The 17,595-nt window shown below is 38.2% G+C and overlaps 1 long non-coding RNA gene across 1 annotated transcript; it reads right to left on the bottom strand.

Moving 5' to 3' along the window:
* Positions 1-578: 578 nt before the first annotated feature.
* Positions 579-17,595, bottom strand: LOC111541661. Its single transcript, XR_002731341.1, has 2 exons — positions 16,928-17,595; positions 579-4,172 (listed from the first exon to the last, which is right to left on the bottom strand). It is a non-coding gene; the product is annotated as an uncharacterized LOC111541661 (long non-coding RNA).

Below are 17,595 nucleotides of genomic sequence, written 5' to 3'. Positions count from 1 at the left end.
TGTGGGAACTTAGGTGGATTTGAGGCTCTTTCTCTTTTTTAACATATGAATTTAACACTATAGATGTCAGCATTGCTTTAGCTGCAAGCCCAAATTTTTGATGTGTTAAATTTTCATTTTCTTTCTGTCTCATTTACTTTTAAAAATTCCCCTAAGACTTCCTCCTTGACTCAAGAGTTATTTACAGGGGTGTCTTTTTTAACACCCAGGTGTGGATATATTTCTGTTATCTCTATTACTAATGTCTAGTTTGATTCCATTTTTGTCAGAAAACATACTCTATGATTTCAATTATTTTATATTTTTTGGTATTAGTTTTAAAGTCCAGGATATAGTCTATCTTGGTAAATGTTCTATATATATGTGTGTATTCTGCTGTTTTTAATATTCTAAACATATAAATTAGATGATGTTCATTGATGGTGTTATTTTATATACTTGCTGTGTTCCTGTCTAGTCGTTCTAACAGTTGTTGGAAGATGCTTGTTGATGTCTCCAAACATAATTGGAAATTTGTCTATTATTTCAGTTCTATCAGTTTTTGCTGATGGTCTACCACATATTTTGCAACTCTATTGTTTAGTTTATATTTTCTTGGTGGGTTGATTCTTTTCTTATTATGTAACGTCTCTTTTTGTTCCTGGTAATTTTCTTTGCTCTAACATCCATTTTATCAGGTATCAATATATCACTCTTGCTTGATTTTGATTAATGTCTATATGGCAAATACATTTGCATCCTTTTACATTCAACCTACCTATATTGTTCCAGTTGAATTGAGTTTCTTGTAGGCAGCATATAGTGAGGTTCTTTTTCATCCACTACCAATCTCTGTCTTATTGGTATAAGAAGCCTATTTAGATTTATGATAATTATTAATTAGAACCTAAGTCCACCATTATTTTTATTTACCATTTCTTCTGTTTTTCCTTACTGATTTTCCCTTCATTCCTGTGAGTTACTAGAACTTTTTTTAGAATTCCATTTTGATGTATCCCTAGTAATTTCATTATGTTTCTTTTATAGCTTTATTGGTGGTTGTTCTAGGTATTATATAAGTGAATATGTAACTTTAAATATAAGTTGTCACAACTTATTGATATTGAAATTTTACCAATTTGAATGAAGTTTAAAAACCTTACGTACTTTTACGTCCCTTTATCTTGCTCCTTTGTAAGCATCTTCAGTATGTCCTTTACATTTACATTACATTGAGAACCAGATCAGTGTTGTAATTTTTGCTTTAAGTTAAAAATTATAGAGAAAAATCAAGAAGGGAAGAATCAAGAAGGGAAGAATGTCTATTATATTTGATGCTTCTACTCCCTCAAGAAAGTGTTATTTCTCCCTTCCTGATGGTCCCAAAATCCTTCATGATTCCCTACCTCTTTGAAGAACCTTCTTTAACCATTATTTTAAGATAGGTCTGCCAGTTTCTTAGTTGTTTTCATTAAGGATATCCTGACTTCTATTTCATTATTCAGAGATTCTTTCATCAGATATAGAACTTTGGACTGCCTACTGTACTTTTCTAGGAGCATTTGGAAAATGTGACACTTCTTTTGTCTTCCATAGTTTCTGATGTGAAATGCACTGTCATTCATTTGGTTTTCCCCAGTGGGTGAGGTGTTGTTTCTCTATCTCTGCTTTTAAGGTTCTCTGTCTTTAGCTTTTGTAATTTTGATTACGATGTGTTTTGACCTGGATTTCATTCAGTTTATTCTGTTTGGGGTTCGCTCAGTTTCTTGAATGTGTAGGTTAATGGCATTTGTTAAAGTTGGGGAAATTTTCAATTGTTATTACTTTGAATATCTTTTCAGCCCAACCTATTATCCTCTCCTTCTGCAATATCAATAATACAAATATCATTTGTTATAAGTCTCACAGGGCCTAAGCCTCTGTGCATTTTGCATTTTTTTTTCAGTCTATATTACCTTTATTATTCAGAGTGAATAATCTTTATTTTCTTTATTTCTTATATCATCTATTTATTTTCTGTCACTTTCTATTTGCTGAGGTTATTTTTCTTTTTTTCCTAGTTGCACATGAAGCATTTTGATGATGACTGCTTTAAATAATTGTTAGATAATTCTAACATTTGATTCATTTTGGTTTTGGCATCTATTGGTTTTTTCTTAATCGAGTTGAGAATTGCATGACTCTTGGTATGTTTTTTATTGAAACCTAATATTTTAGATATTATGGGATTCAGATCTTATCTAAATCGGTTTAGTAGACCTCCTCTGACACCACATTAATGGGGAAAGAGATACTCACTTCACCTTATTACTGTCAGGTAGAGTTAGAAATCTAAGTTCCTCATTCTGCCTCTGTTAAAAATCCAGGGTAAGAGGGGTACCTGGTTCCTCCACATCTAGAGTGGGAGTTCAGGCTTCTTACTAGGAATGAAAGGGTTTCCTTATCACCAGATCAGGTGACAGTCTTGGCTCCCAACTCCCTAGTTGGGGAGCCTTTGCTGCTGGAGGTGGAGGAGGGGCCACAGTAGCTGTGTTGGCTAAAGTCAGAATCTTTTACTGTTTGTTTTATAAGACCTAACGTTGTTAGCTGTACTTACCAGGAGGAGTGGGGGAAAGCATATCTACTCGATCTTTCCAGAAGTTGATCTCCCAATAATTGTTTTCTAATGCAGTCACCAAAAAAATACAATTACTCACTTCCTTTAAACTGGCCTCACATGCTTTAGAACACAAACAATTATTTACCAGTCATTAATTGTTTTAGCATATAATTATTTCAAATAAGAGTCAAATAAAATACATAGTGAAATATTGTATATTCTGCCTAATATTTTTTCATGTTTTTAATGTTAGAAACCTTAAAATGCCCTAATTGGAATGTTGATGCTCTTTTGTAATAGTAGACATTTTCATAGAATATAAATATTGAAATGTTTTGCAAGCATTTGTGCTGAATCAACCTAAACTAACATGGTAAAAAAAAAAAAAAAAAAAAAAAAAAAAATTCCCAGAACAACGGGAGCCTGGCAATATGGTCAAATAGGAACAGCTTTGGTCTGCAGCTCCCAACGAGATCAATGCAGAAGGTGGGTGATTTCTGCATTTCCAACTGAGTTACACAGTTCACTTCATTGGGTCTGGTTGGACTGTGGGTGTAGCCCAAGGAGGGCGAGGTGGAGCAGGGTGTGGTATGACCTCACCTGGGAAGTGCAAGGTGTCGGGGAACTCCCTGTCGGCCAAGGGAAGCCACTTGGTACTGTACCGTGCATTCTGGCCCAGATACTGCGCTATTCCCACAGTCTTTGCAACCTGCAGACCAGGAGATTCCCTCCAGTGCCTACACCACCAGGGACCCTGGGTTTCCAGCACAAAACTGGGTGGGCATTTGGGCAGACACTGAGCTAGCTGCAGGAGTTTATTTCTCATACCCCAGTGGGACCTGGAAAGCCAGAGAGACAGAACCGTTCACTCCCCTGGAAAGGGGGCTGAAGCCAGGGAGCCAAGTGCTGTGGCTCGGCGAGTCCCACTCCCACGGAGCCCAGCAAGCTAAGATATACTGGCTTGAAAGTCTTGCGGCCAGCACAACACAACAATCTGAGCTCAACCTGGGACACTCGAGCTTGGTGGGTGGAGGGGCATCCACCATTGCTGAGGTTTGAGTAGGCAGTTTCCCCCTCATCGGTGTAAACAAAGCCACCAGGATGTTCAAACTGGGTGAAGCCCACCACAGCTAAGCAAGGCCTCTGAGGCCAGACTGCCTCCTCTAGATTCCCTCTCGGAAAAAAAGGCAGCAGCCCCAGTCAGTGACTTATAGATAAAACCCCCACCTCCCTGGGACAGAGCAACTCTGGGAAGGGGCGGTTGTAGGCGCAGCTTCAGCTGACTTAAATATCCCTGCTTGGTAGTTCTGAAGAGAGCAGCAGATCTACTAACACAGTGTTCAACCTCTGATAAGGGATAGACTGCTTCCTCAAGTGGGACCCTGACCCCTGTGTATCCCGATTGGGAGAAACTTCCCAGTAGGGCCAACAGTCACCTCATACAGGAGAGCCCTGGCTGGCATCTGGTGGGTGACCCTCTGGGAAAAAGCTTCCAGAGGAAGGAACAGTTAGCAATCTTTGCTGTTCTGCAGCCTCCACCGGTGATACCCAGGCAAACAGGGTCTGGAGTGGACCTTGAGCAAATCCAGCAGACCTGCAACAGAGAGGCCTGTTAGAAGGAAAACTAACAAACAGAAAGGAATAGTATTAACATCAACAAAAAGGACGTCCACTCAGAAGACACCATCCGACTTCAAAGACTAAAGGTAGATAAATCCGGGAAGCAAAAAAAGGCTGAAAATTCCAAAAATCTTAATGCCTCTTCTCCTCCAAAGGATCACAACTCCTCGCCAGCAAAGGAACAAAACTGGATGAAGAATGAGTTTGACAAATTAACAGAAGCAGGCTTCAGAAGGTGAGTGATAACAAACTCCTCTAAGCTAAAGGGGCATGTTCTAACCCAATGCAAGGAAGCTAAGAACCTTGAAAAAAGGTTAGATGAATCGTTAACTAAAATAAACAGTTTAGAGAAGAACATAAATGACCTGAAAGAGACGAAAAACACAGCATGAGAACTTCGTGGAGCATACACAAGTATCAATAGCCGAATCAATCAAGTGGAAGAAAGGATAACAGAGATTGAAGATCAATTAAATGAAATAAAGTGAGAAGACAAGATTAAACACGGTGAAAAGAAACGAACGGAGCCTGCATGAAATATGGGACTATGTGAAAAGAGCAAATCTATGTTTGATTGTTGTACCTGAAAGTGATGGGGAGAATGGAACCAAGTTGGAAAACACTCTACAGGATATTATCCAGGAGAACTTTCCCAACCTAGCAAGACAGGTCAACATTAAAATTCAGGAAATACAGAAAATACCACAAAGATAATCCTCAAGAACAGCAACCCCAAGACCCATAATCATCAGATTTACCAAGGTTGAAATGAAGGAAAAACTATTAAGGCCAGCAGAGAGAAAGGTTGGGTTACCCACAAAGGGAAGCCCATCACAGTAACAGCAGATCTCTCATCAGAAACCCCACAAGCCAGAAGAGAGTGGGGGCCAATATTCAACATTATTAAAAAAAAGAATTTTCAAACCAGAATTTCATATCCAGCCAAACTAAGCTTCATAAGCGAAGGAGAAACAAAATCCTTTACAGACAAGCAAATGCTGACAGATTTTTGTCACCACCAGGCCTGCCTTACAAGAGCTCCTGAAGGAAGCACTAAACATGGAAAGGAACAACTGACATGAGCCACTAGAAAAACATACCAAACTGTGAAGACTACCGATGCTATAAAGAAACTGCATCAAGTAACAGGCAAAATAAACAGCTAGCATCATAATGGCAGGATCGACTTCACACATAACAATATTAACCTTAAATGTAAATGGCTAAATGCCCCAATTAAAAGACACAGACTGGCAAAGTGGATAAAGAGTCAAGACCCATTTAGTACGCTGTATTCAGGAGAGTCATCTCACATGCAGAGACACACATAAGCTCAAAATAAAGGGATGGAGGAATCTTTACCAAGCAAGTGGAAAGAAAAAGAAAAAGAAAAAGAAAAAAAAAAAAAAAAAAGCAGGGGTTGCAAACCTAGTCTCTGATAAAACAGACTTTAAACCATCAAAGATCAAAAGAGACAAAGAAGGCCATTACATAATGGCAAAGGGTTCAATGCAACAAGAAAAGCTAACTATCCTAAATATATATGCACCCAATACAGGGAACTCAGATTCATAAAGCAAGTTCTTAGAGACTTACAAAGAGACTTAGACTCCCAAACAGTACTAGTGGGAGACTTTAACACCCCATGAGAACAAAGATACAACATACCAGAATCTCTGGGACACATTTAAAGCAGTGTGTACAGAGAGGTTTATAGCACTAAATGCCCATAAGAGAAGGTGGGAAAGATCTAAAATCAACACCCTAACACCACAATGAAAAGAACTAGAGAACCAAGAGCAAACAAAATCAAAAGCTAGCAGAAGACAGAGCAGAACTGAAAGAGATAGAGACAGAAAAAACCCTTCAAAAAAAATCAATGAACCCAGCAGCTGTTTTTTTTTTTTTTTTTTAAATATCAACAAAACTGATAGACCGCCAGCAAGACTAATAAAGAAAAGAGAGAAGAATCAAATAGATGCAATAAAAAATAATAAAGGGGATACCACCAATCCCAAAGAAATACAAGCTACCATCAGAGAATACTACACACACCTCTATGCAAATAAAGTAGAAAATCTAGAAGAAATTGATAAATTCCTGGACACATATGCCCTGCCAAGACTAAACCAGGAAGAAGTTGAATCCCTGAATAGACCAATAACAAGTTCTGAAATTAAGGCATCAATTAATAGCCTACAAACCAAAAAAAGGCCCAGGACCAGACAGATTCACAGACAAATTCTACCAGAAGTACAAAGAGCAACTGGTACCATTCCTTCAGAAACTATTCCAAACAACAGAAAAAGAGGGAATCCTCCCTAACTCATTTTATGAGGCCAGCATATTCCTGATACCAAAACCTGGCAGAGACACAAGAAAAAAGAAAATTTCAGGCCAATATTGCCAATGAACTTCTATGCAAAAATCCTTGATAAAATACTGACAAACCGAATCCAGCAGCACATCAAAAAGCTTATCCACCATGATCAAGTTGGCTTCATCCCTGGGATGCAAGGATAGTTCAACATCGCAAATCAATAAACATAGTCCATCACATAAACAGAATCAATGAAAAAAAAACCACATGATTATCTCAATAGATGCAGAAAAGGTTTTCAACAAAATTCAACACCGCTTTATGCTAAAAGCTCTCAATAAACTAGGTACTGATGGAATGTATCTCCAAATAATAAGAGCTATTTATGACAAACCCACAGCCAAGATCATACTGAATGGGCAAGAAACTGGAAGCATTCCCTTTGAAAACTGGGACAAGAATGCCCTCTCTCACCACTCCTATTCAACACAGTATTGGAAGATCTGGCCAGGGCAATCAGGCAAAAGAAAGAAAAAAAGGGTATTCAATTAGGAAAAGAGAAAGTCAAACTGTCTCTGTTTGCAGATGACATGATAGTATATTTAGAAAACCCCATCGTCTCAGCCCAAAATCTCCTGAAGCTGATAAGCAACTTCAGCAAAGGCTCAGGATACAAAATCAGTGTGCAAAAATCACGAGCATTCCTATACACTAATAACAGACAAACAGAGAGTCCAATCATGAGTGAACTCCCATTCACAATTGCTACAAGGGGAATGAAATACCTAGGAATACAACTTACAAGAGATGTGAAGGACCTCTTCAAGGAGAACTACAAACCACTGCTCAAGGAAATAAGAGAGGACACAAACAAATGGAAAAACATTCCATGCTCATGGATAGGAAGAATCAATATCGAGAAAATGGCCATACTGCCAAAAGTGATTTATAGATTCAATGCTGTCCCCATCAAGCTACCATTAACTTTCTCAGATAATTGGAAAAACCTACTTTAAATTTCATATGGAATCAAAAAAGAGCCCACATAGCTAAGCCAATCCTGAGCAAAAAGAACAATGCTGGAGGCATCATTATACTTGATGTCAAACTACACTACAAGGCCACAATAACCAAAACAGCATGGTACTGGTATCAAAACAGAGAGATAGACCAATGGAACAGAACAGAGACCTCAGAAATAACACCACATATCTACAGTCATCTGATCTTTGAGAAATCTGATGAAAACAAGCACCGGGGAAAGAATTCCCTATTTAATAAATGGTGTTGGGAAAATGGTCTAGCTATATACAGAAAGCTGAAACTGGATCCCTTCCTTACATCTTATATAAAAATTAATTCAAGATGGGTTAAAGACTTAAATGTTGGACGTAAAACCATAAAAACCCTATAAGAAAACCTAGGCAATACCATTCAGGACATAGGCATGGGCAAAGACTTCATGACTAAAACACCAAAAGCAATGGCAACAAAAGCCAAAATGACAAATGGGATCTAATTCAACTAAAGAGCTTCTGCACAGCAAAAGAAACTATCATAAGAGTGAACAGGCAACCTATAGAACGGGAGAAAATTTTTGCAATCTATCCATCTGGCAAAGGGCCGATATCCAAAATCCACAAAGAATTTCAACAAATTTCCAAGAAAAAAACAACCCCATCAAAAAGTGGGTCAAGGATATGAAAAGCCACTTCTCAAAAGAAGACATTTATGCAGCCAACAGACAAATGAAAAAGTGCTCATCATCACTGGCCATCAGAAAATACAAATCAAAACCACAATGAGATACCACCTCACGCCCGTAAGAAAGGCGATCATTAAAAAGTCAGGAAAGAAGATTCTGGAGAAGACGTGGAGAAAGAGGAATGCTTTTACACTGTTGGGGGTGTGTAAATTAGTTGTGGAAGACAGTGTGGTGATTCCTCAAGGATCTACAACTAGAAATACCATTTGACCCAGCAATCCCATTACTAGGTATATACCCAAAGGATTATAAATCATTCTACTAAAAAGACACATGCACACGTATGTTTATGGTGCCACTGTTCAGAATAACAGAGACTTGGAACCAACCCAAATGCCCATCAATGATAGACAGGATAAAGAAAATGTGGCACATATATACCATAGAATACTATGCAGCCATAAAAATGGATGAGTTTATATCCTTTGCAGGGACATGGATGACACTGGAAACCATTCTCAGCAAACTATCACAAGAACAGAAAACCAAACACCGCATGTTCTCACTCATAACTGGGAATTGAACATGAGAACATATGGACACAGGGAGGGGAACATCACACACTGGGTCCTGTTGTGGGGTGGGAGCTAGGGGATGGATAGCAGTAGGAGAAATACCTAATGTGATGATGGGTTGATTAGTGCAGCAAATCACCATGGCACATGTATACTTATGTAACAAACCTGCACGTTCTGCACATGTACCCCAGAACTTAAAATACAATGAAAAAATTTACCCAGAACAACAAGAAAATTTGTTCTCTGCATCATTTTGACTTAAAATATCTATTTTGGGGGCACGTCCAAGATGGCCAAATAGGAACAGCTACAGCCTCCAGCTCCTAGTGTGAGCGACACAGAAGACGGGTGATTTCTGCATTTTCAACTGAGGTACTGGGTTCATCTCACTGGGGCGTGTCCTGTCGGACAGTTGGTGCTGGTCTGAGGGTGCAGTCCAACCAGCAAGAGCTGAAGCAGGGCCAGGCATCACCACACCTGGGAAACACAAGGGGGAAGGGAATTCCTTTTCCTAGCCAAAGGAAATTGAGACACACAACACCTGGAAAATCGGGTAACTCCCACCCTAATACTGTGCTTTACTGAGGATCTTAGCAAATGGCACACCAGGAGATTATATCCCACACCTGGCCCAGAGGGTCCCACACCCACTGAGCCTCCCTTATTGCTAGCACGGCAGTCTGAGATCTAACTGCAAGGCAGCAGCGAGGTTGGGGGAGGGGTGCCCGCAACTGCTGAGGCTTTAGTAGGTAAACAAAGCCTCGGGGAAGCTCGAATTGGGTGGAGCCCACCACAGCTCAAGGAGGATAGCCGGCCTCTGTAGACTCCTCCTCTGAGGACTGGGCATAGCTAAACAGAAAGCAGCAGAAACCTCAGCAGAGGTAAATGCCCGTCTGACAGCTTTGAAAAGAGCAGTGGATCTCCCAGCACGGAGGTTGAGATCTGAGAACGGACAGACTGCCTGCTCAAGTGGGTCCCTGAACCCTGAGTAGCCTAACTGGGAGACATCCCCCACTAGGTGCAGACCGACACCTCACACCTCACATGGTAGGGTACACCCCTGAGACGAAGCTTCCAGAGCAAGAATCAGAGAGCAATACTCGTTGTTCAGCAATATTCTATCTTCTGCAGTCTCCAATGCTGATACCCAGGCAAACAGGGTCTGGAGTGGACCTCAAGCAAACTCCAACAGACCTACAGCTGAGGGTCCTGACTGTTAGAAGGAAAACTAACAAACAGAAAGGACACCCACACCAAAGCCCCATCAGTACATCACCATCATCAAAGACCAAAGGCAGATAAAACCACAAAGATGGGGGAAAAGCAGTGCAGAAAAGCTGGAAATTCAAAAAATCAGAGCGCATCTCCCCCTCCAAAGGAACGCGGCTCATTGAGAGCAACGGAACAAAGCTGGATGGAGAATGACTTTGACGAGTCAAGAGAAGAAGGTTTCAGTTGATCAAACTTCTCAGAGCTAAAGGAGGAACTACATAACCAGCATAAAGAAACTAAAAACTTTGAAAAAAGATTTGATGAATGGTTAACTAGAATAACCAACATAGAGAATTCCTCAAAAGAACTGATAGAGATGAAAACCATAACCCGAGAACTACGTGACAAATAGGCAAGCTTCAGTAACCGACTCAATCAACTGGAAGAAAGAGTTGAAGATCAAATGAATGAAATGAAGTGAGAAGAGAAGTGTGGAGAAAAAAGAGTAAAAAGAAATGAACAAAGTCTCCAAGAGGTATGGGATTATGTGAAAAGATCAAATCTATGTCTGATTGGAGTGCCTGAAAGTGACAGGGAAAATAGAACCAAGTTGGAAAACACTCTGCAGGATATCATCCAGGAGAACTTCCCCAACCTAGCAAGGCAGGCCAACATTCAAATTCAGGAAATAGAGAGAATGCCACAAAGATACCCCTCAAGAAGAGCAACTCCAAGACACATAATTGTCATATTCACCAAAGTTGAAATGAACGAAAAAATGTTAAGGGCAGCCAGAGAGAAAGGTCGGGTTACACACAAAGGGAAGCCCATCAGACTAACAGCAGATCTCTCGGCAGAAACTCTACAAGCCAGAAGAGAGTGGGGACTAATATTCAACATTCTAAAAGAAAAGAATTTTCAACCCAGAATTTCATATCCAGTCAAACTACGTTTCATAAGTGAAGAAGTAAAATCCTTTACAGACAAGCAAATGCTGAGAGATTCAGTCACCACCAGGCCTGCCCTACAAGAGATCCTGAAGGAAACACTAAACACGGAAAGGAACAACAGGTATCAGCTATTGCAAAAACATGTCAAAATGTAAAGTCCATTGATGCTAGGAAGAAACTGCATCAAATAGCAAGCAAAATAACCAGTTAATATCATAATGACAGGATCAAGTTCACACATAACAATATTAACTTTAAATGTAAATGGACTAAATGGTCCAATTAAAAGACACAAACTGGCAAAGTGGATAAAGAGTCAAGACCCATCAGTCAGCTGTATTCAGGAGACCCATCACACTTGCAGAGACACACATAGGCTCAAAATAAAGGGATGGAGGAAGATGTACCAAGCAAATGGAAAAAAAAAAAAAAAAAGCAGGGGTTGCAATCCTAGTCTCTGATAAAACAGACTTTAAACCATCAAAGATCAAAAGAGACAAAGAGTGCCATTACATAATGGTAAAGGGATCAATTCATCAGAAGAGCTAATTATCCTAAATATATATGCACCCATAGAGGTGTGCCCAGATACATAAAGCAAGTCCTTAGAGACTTACAGAGAGACTTAGACTCCCATACAATAATAATGGGAGACTTTAACACCCCACTGTCAACATTAGACAGATCAACGAGACAGAAAGTTAACAAAGATATCCAGGAACTGAACTCAACTCTGCACCAAGCGGACCTAATAGACATCTACAGAACTCTCCAACCCAAATTAACAGAATATACATTCTTCTCAGCACCACATCGCACTTATTCCGAAACCGACCACATAATTGGAAATAAAGGACTCCTCAGCAAATATACAAGAACAGATATCATAACAAACTGTCTCTCAGATCACAGTGCAATCAAACTAGAACTCAGGTCTAAGACACTCAATGAAAACCATTAAACTACATGGAAACTGAACAACCTGCTCCTGAATGACAACCGGGTACATAATGAAATGATCTTTTTTGAAAAGATCAACAAAATTGATAGACCGCTAGCAAGACTAAAAAAGAAGAAAAGAGAGAAGAATCAAATAGATGCAATAAAAAATTATAAAGGGGATATCACCACCGACCCCACAGAAATACAAACTACCATCACAGAATACTATACAAACCTCTATGCAAATAAACTAGAAAACCTAGAAGAAATAGATAATTTCCTGGACACTTACATTCTCCCAAGACTAAACCAGGAAGTAGTTGAATCCCTGAATAGACCAATAGCAGGTTCTGAAATTTAGCCAATAATAGCCTACCAACCAAAAAAATGTCAGAACCAGACATATTCACATCCGAATTCTACCAGAGGTACAAGGGGGAGTTGGTACCATTCCTTCTGAAACTATTACAATCAATAGAAAAAGAGGGAATCCTCCCTAACACATTTTACGAGGCCAACATCATCCTGATACCAAAGCCTGACAGAGAAACAACAAAAAAAGAGAATTTTAGATCAATATCCCTGATGAACATCAATGTAAAACTCCTCAATAAAATACTGGCAAACCAAATCCAGCAGTGCATCAAAAAGGTTATCCATCATGATCAATGGGCTTCATCCCTGGGATGCAAGGCTGGTTCAATATACGCAAATCAATAAATGTAATCCAGCATATAAACAGAACCAAAGACAAAAACCACATGATTATCTCAATAGATGCAGAAAAGGCCTCTGACAAAATTCAATAGCCTTCATGCTAAAAACGCTCAATAAACTAGGTATTGATGGAACGTATCTCAAAATAATAAGAGCTATTTATGAGAAACCCACAGCCAATATCATACTGAATGAGCAAAAACTGGAAGCACTCCATTTGAAAACTGACACAAGACAGGGATGCCCTCTCTCACCACTCCTATTCAACATAGTGTTGGAAGTTCTGGCTAGGGCAATCACGCAAGAGAAAGAAATAAAGGGTATTGAATTAGGAAAAGTGGAAGTCGAATTGTCCCTGTTTGCAGATGACATGATTGTATATTAAAAAAACCCCATCATCTCAGCCCAAAATCTCCTGAAGCTGATAAGCAACTTCAGCAAGGTCTCAGGATACAAAATCAATGTGCAAAAATCACAAGCATTCTTATACACCAGTAACAGACAAACAGTTAGCCCAATCATGAATGAATTCCCATTCACAATAGCTTCAAAGAGAAAAAAATACCTAGAAATCCTACTTACAAGGGATGTGAAGGACCTCTTCAAGGAGAACTACAAACCTACTGCTCAGGGAAATAAAAGAGGACGCAAACAAATGGAAGAACATACCATGCTCACGTAGGAAGAATCAATATCGTGAAAATGGCCATACTGCCCAAGGTAATTTTATAGATTCATTGCCATCCCCATTAGCTACCAATGATTTTCTTCACAGAATTGGAAAAAAACTGCTTTAAAGTTCATATGGAACCAAATAAGAGCCCACATTGCCAAGACAATCCTAAGCAAAAAAAAGAATAAAGTTGGAGGCATCACGCTGACTTCAAACAATACTATAAGGCTACAGTAACCAAAACAGCATGGTACTGGTACCAAAACAGAGATATAGACCAATGGAACAGAACAGAGTCCTCAGAAATAATACCACACATCTACAGTCATCTGGCATTTGACCAACCTGACAGAAACAAGAAATGGGGAAAGGATTTCCTATTTAATAAATGGTGCTGGGAAAATTGGCTAGCCAAAAGTAGAAAGCTGAAACTGGATCCTTTCCTAACTCTTCATCCAAAAATTAATTCAAGATGGATTAGAGGCTTAAATGTTAGACCTAATACCATAAAAACCCTAGAAGAAAACCTAGGCAATACCATTCAGGACATAGGCATGGGCAAGGACTTCATGTCTTAAACACCAAAAGCAATGGCAACAAAAGCCAACATTGACAAATGGGATCTAATTAAATTAAAGTGTTTCTGCACAGCAAAAGAAAGTACCACCAGAGTGAACAGGCAACCTACAGAATGGGAGAAAATTTTTGCAATCTACTCATCTGACAAAGGGCTAATATCCAGAACCTATAAAGAACTCAATCAAATTTACAAGAAAAAAACAAAATTGGGCAAACTATATGAATAGACACTTCTCAAAAGAAGACATTCATACAGCCAACAGACACATGAAAAAATGCTCATCATCACTCGCCTCAGAGAAATGCAAATCAAAACCACAATGAGACACCATCTCACACCAGTTAGAATGGCAATCATTAAAAAATCAGGAAACAACAGGTGCTGGAGAGGATGTGGAGAAACAGGAACACTTTTACACCGTTGGTGGGATTGTAAACTAGTTCAACCATTGTGGAAAAGAGTGTGGTGATTCCTCAAGGATCTAGAACTAGAAATACCATTTAACCCAGCCATCCCATTACTGGGGATATACCCAAAAGATTATAAGTCATGCTGCTATAAAGACACATGCACACGTATGTTTACTGCGGCACTATTCACAATAGCAAAGACTTGGAATCAACGCAAATGCCCCTCAGTGACAGACTGGATTAAGAAAATGTGGCACATATACACCATGGAATACTATGCAGCCATAAAACAGGATGAGTTTGTGTCCTTTGTAGGGACATGGATACAGCTGGAAACCATTATTCTCAGCAAACTATCGCAAGAACAGAAAACCAAATACTGCATGTTCTTACTCATAGGTGTGAATTGAACAGTGAGATCACTTGGACACAGGAAGGGGAACATCACACACTGGGTCCTATTGTGGGTAGGTGGAGGGGGGAAGGATAGCATTAGGTGATATACCTAATGTAAATGACGAGTTAATGGGTGCAGCACACCAACATGGCACATGTATACATATGTAACAAACCTGCACGTTGTGTACATGTAGCCTAGAACTTAAGATATAATAAACAAATAAATAAATTACAGTGAAACATTAAAAAAAGTTATTGTCTTTATAGTAATAAAAACTATTTCTTATATGCAAAAAAAAACTATATCTATTTTTATGAAGTTCATTACTGCCTTTTAAACTGTTCAAATATATTTTGGGACACTTTGAAAATTCCTTTCTGAAAGACTTCTGGTTTGATGTGTTAAACAAGAATCCCAGCTCTAGGTATACTTTTTCACTGGGCTTGAGAAAGACATATTGTTCAATATGATTTAAATTACTTGTGAGTATACACAAAGAAAAAAAAAAAAAAAAAAACTAGTGTTTTCTGTTTAGTGCCTTTACATTCTCTTTTATACCACTATTAAAAAATTAAAAGTATGACAATGTTTTCCAATACTTAAATTTTTAATTCACAAAGTACTATTTTATTCAATTTAATTGCATATTAGATGTACCTTCTGAGTTACATGCAATAGAAAATGTTTTTTAAACATTCCTATATGGACATTTTGTCCTATTTACACAGTACAGAAAGCCCTCGATGAGAATTTAGGCACATATGCTTACAAAGGAAAACATTGTAATTATTAGAAAGTATGACAAAATAAATCCATGATCCTTGATTTAAATAAAACTAAAGATTATGATCATATTTCTTTCTTTAAAGGTACAAAGACAGTTAATAAAATGCTATAGTTATAAACATTACATGCTATGATTTTGCACCATTAAATAGTATTACAGTTACATATGTAATAAATCTAACATTGTGCTACATTATTTTCTAAAGTAAATTAAAAATTAAATAGCAAAGTCAGTTTTTATAAACAAAGTTTTTAAACGTAGTAAGCCAACACATAAAAATAATAAACTTAGTGTTGCAGATTAATCATGTGATTAAAAGTAATTTTGACAATGTTATTCATGAATTATTTTCACTGACTTCATAAGCAAATTTTATTGTAAAAGCACAATCACACATTCATGATTCACTGAGAATCACACAGACATTATTATTATGATATATGAATCAGAAGATATGCAAGTCCAAAGAATTCTCCAGTGCATTCCATAGGCCAGCAAAAACATGACTTTGACAGCTTCTCTTACAATTTGTGAATGATAGTTTTGAATGCCAATAAATTCCAACCTGTTAGATGCTTTTGGAGATTAATAAAACTTTAAGCTTACTAAACTGTCTCATTATAGGCAGTTTATATAGTGAGACTCACCTGACATTTACTTAAAATGGCTATTTCCCTATGTCTACTAAAAATGGCTATTTCTCTGAAAGTTGATTTTTGTTTATCATTTACTTGTTGCAGATGCCACTGCTGTGTCTAGGGCAGACGATCCATAACATACTTAAATGCTCTCTGCAGGCTAAATGTGTGACCAGAGAGTATTTTCTGCCTGTTGTCCTGGTGAAATCATAAATAGCACCTTCTTTCACTTTCAGTGGTGGGATGATAAATTTTAAGGCCACCCTCCAATTTATACGTAGAATTACAAAAAAAAAAGAAAAAAGAAAGAAAGAGTTCTAAGGCAAATAAATGTGTCCTGATTCCCCAACACCACTATAGGGATATAAGAGTGGCAAAGCATGGGTTCCATAAAAATTCCATGGAATTTATGATATAATTGACCAGTTGAAAGTAATAAAATTGATATTAAAAAATACAGATTACAGATAATAGCCTCGTTTTCTAAGAAGCATGTAATTTGCAGGCCAAAGCTGTTCAACATGGTGGTTAATCCTAGATTCTTCAGGAGGACTCCGTGAATGTGAATCTCAGCTCTAAACACTTACAAACAGAGTGACTTTAGGCAGCTTACCTAATCTCTCTAAGCTGGAGTTTCCTCATTTATAAAAAAGTAGATATTAACTGTTTTTACAGCATAGGACCATTGTGTGGATTAAATGAACAAAACACGTCAAAGCATTTTGTACAGTGCCCATCATATGCCATGTACTAAATGTCAGTTATTATTATCCTTAGTGAAGCAGAATTTAATTGGTAAACAGGGCATGTAACTGACCTTCTGGATACAGTGCAGATACATTCCTAAGTATCATATGAAAGAAGGACCCACAGTTCCATTTTCTTTTTCTCAGTACTAGAGTAGGATAAATTCATGGTTAATTAATAAAAATCAAAATAGACATTACATAAATCTGTATAACTTAAGATTCTAAAATAATTGAATCATACTTCTATTTTTCATTCATTCAATAAGTATTTATTCAGAATGTAATACAAATAGATCACTTTGCCTTTAATTAATACTGCGACACATACTTGAACTTATTTCCACCTATAGATGAACAATGCTAATGAGGAGTAAGTCCCCAATTCTTTGCATAAATTTGTTCAATTAGACAAAACGAAAGAAATGCTTTCAGTGATCAAAACTAAACTATGAAACTGTGAAAATAATTACACCTTTTAAGATTAAATTTTGAATTGGATCTGAGATATTCTGAAGTATACTTGCAGGGGAAAGTGGAATGAGGTTAGGGAGTGAACACAAACATCAACTCTCTACAGTACGATGTAAAGGAATACAATCGCTAAATTTCGGGGGGGAACAGATACAGGGTCTTCCTCTGTCTCCCAGGCTGAAGTGCAGTGGCAATCACAGCTCAGTGCAGCCTCAAACTCCTGGGCTCAAGTAATCCTCCCACCTCAGCTACCCAAGTAGCTGGA

The sequence above is a fragment of the Piliocolobus tephrosceles genome, chromosome 4, assembly GCF_002776525.5.
Source record: "Piliocolobus tephrosceles isolate RC106 chromosome 4, ASM277652v3, whole genome shotgun sequence".
Taxonomy (NCBI): domain Eukaryota; kingdom Metazoa; phylum Chordata; class Mammalia; order Primates; family Cercopithecidae; genus Piliocolobus; species Piliocolobus tephrosceles.
Note: the sequence above shows the minus strand (reverse complement) of the source record. Positions and strands in the feature narration are given on the sequence as shown.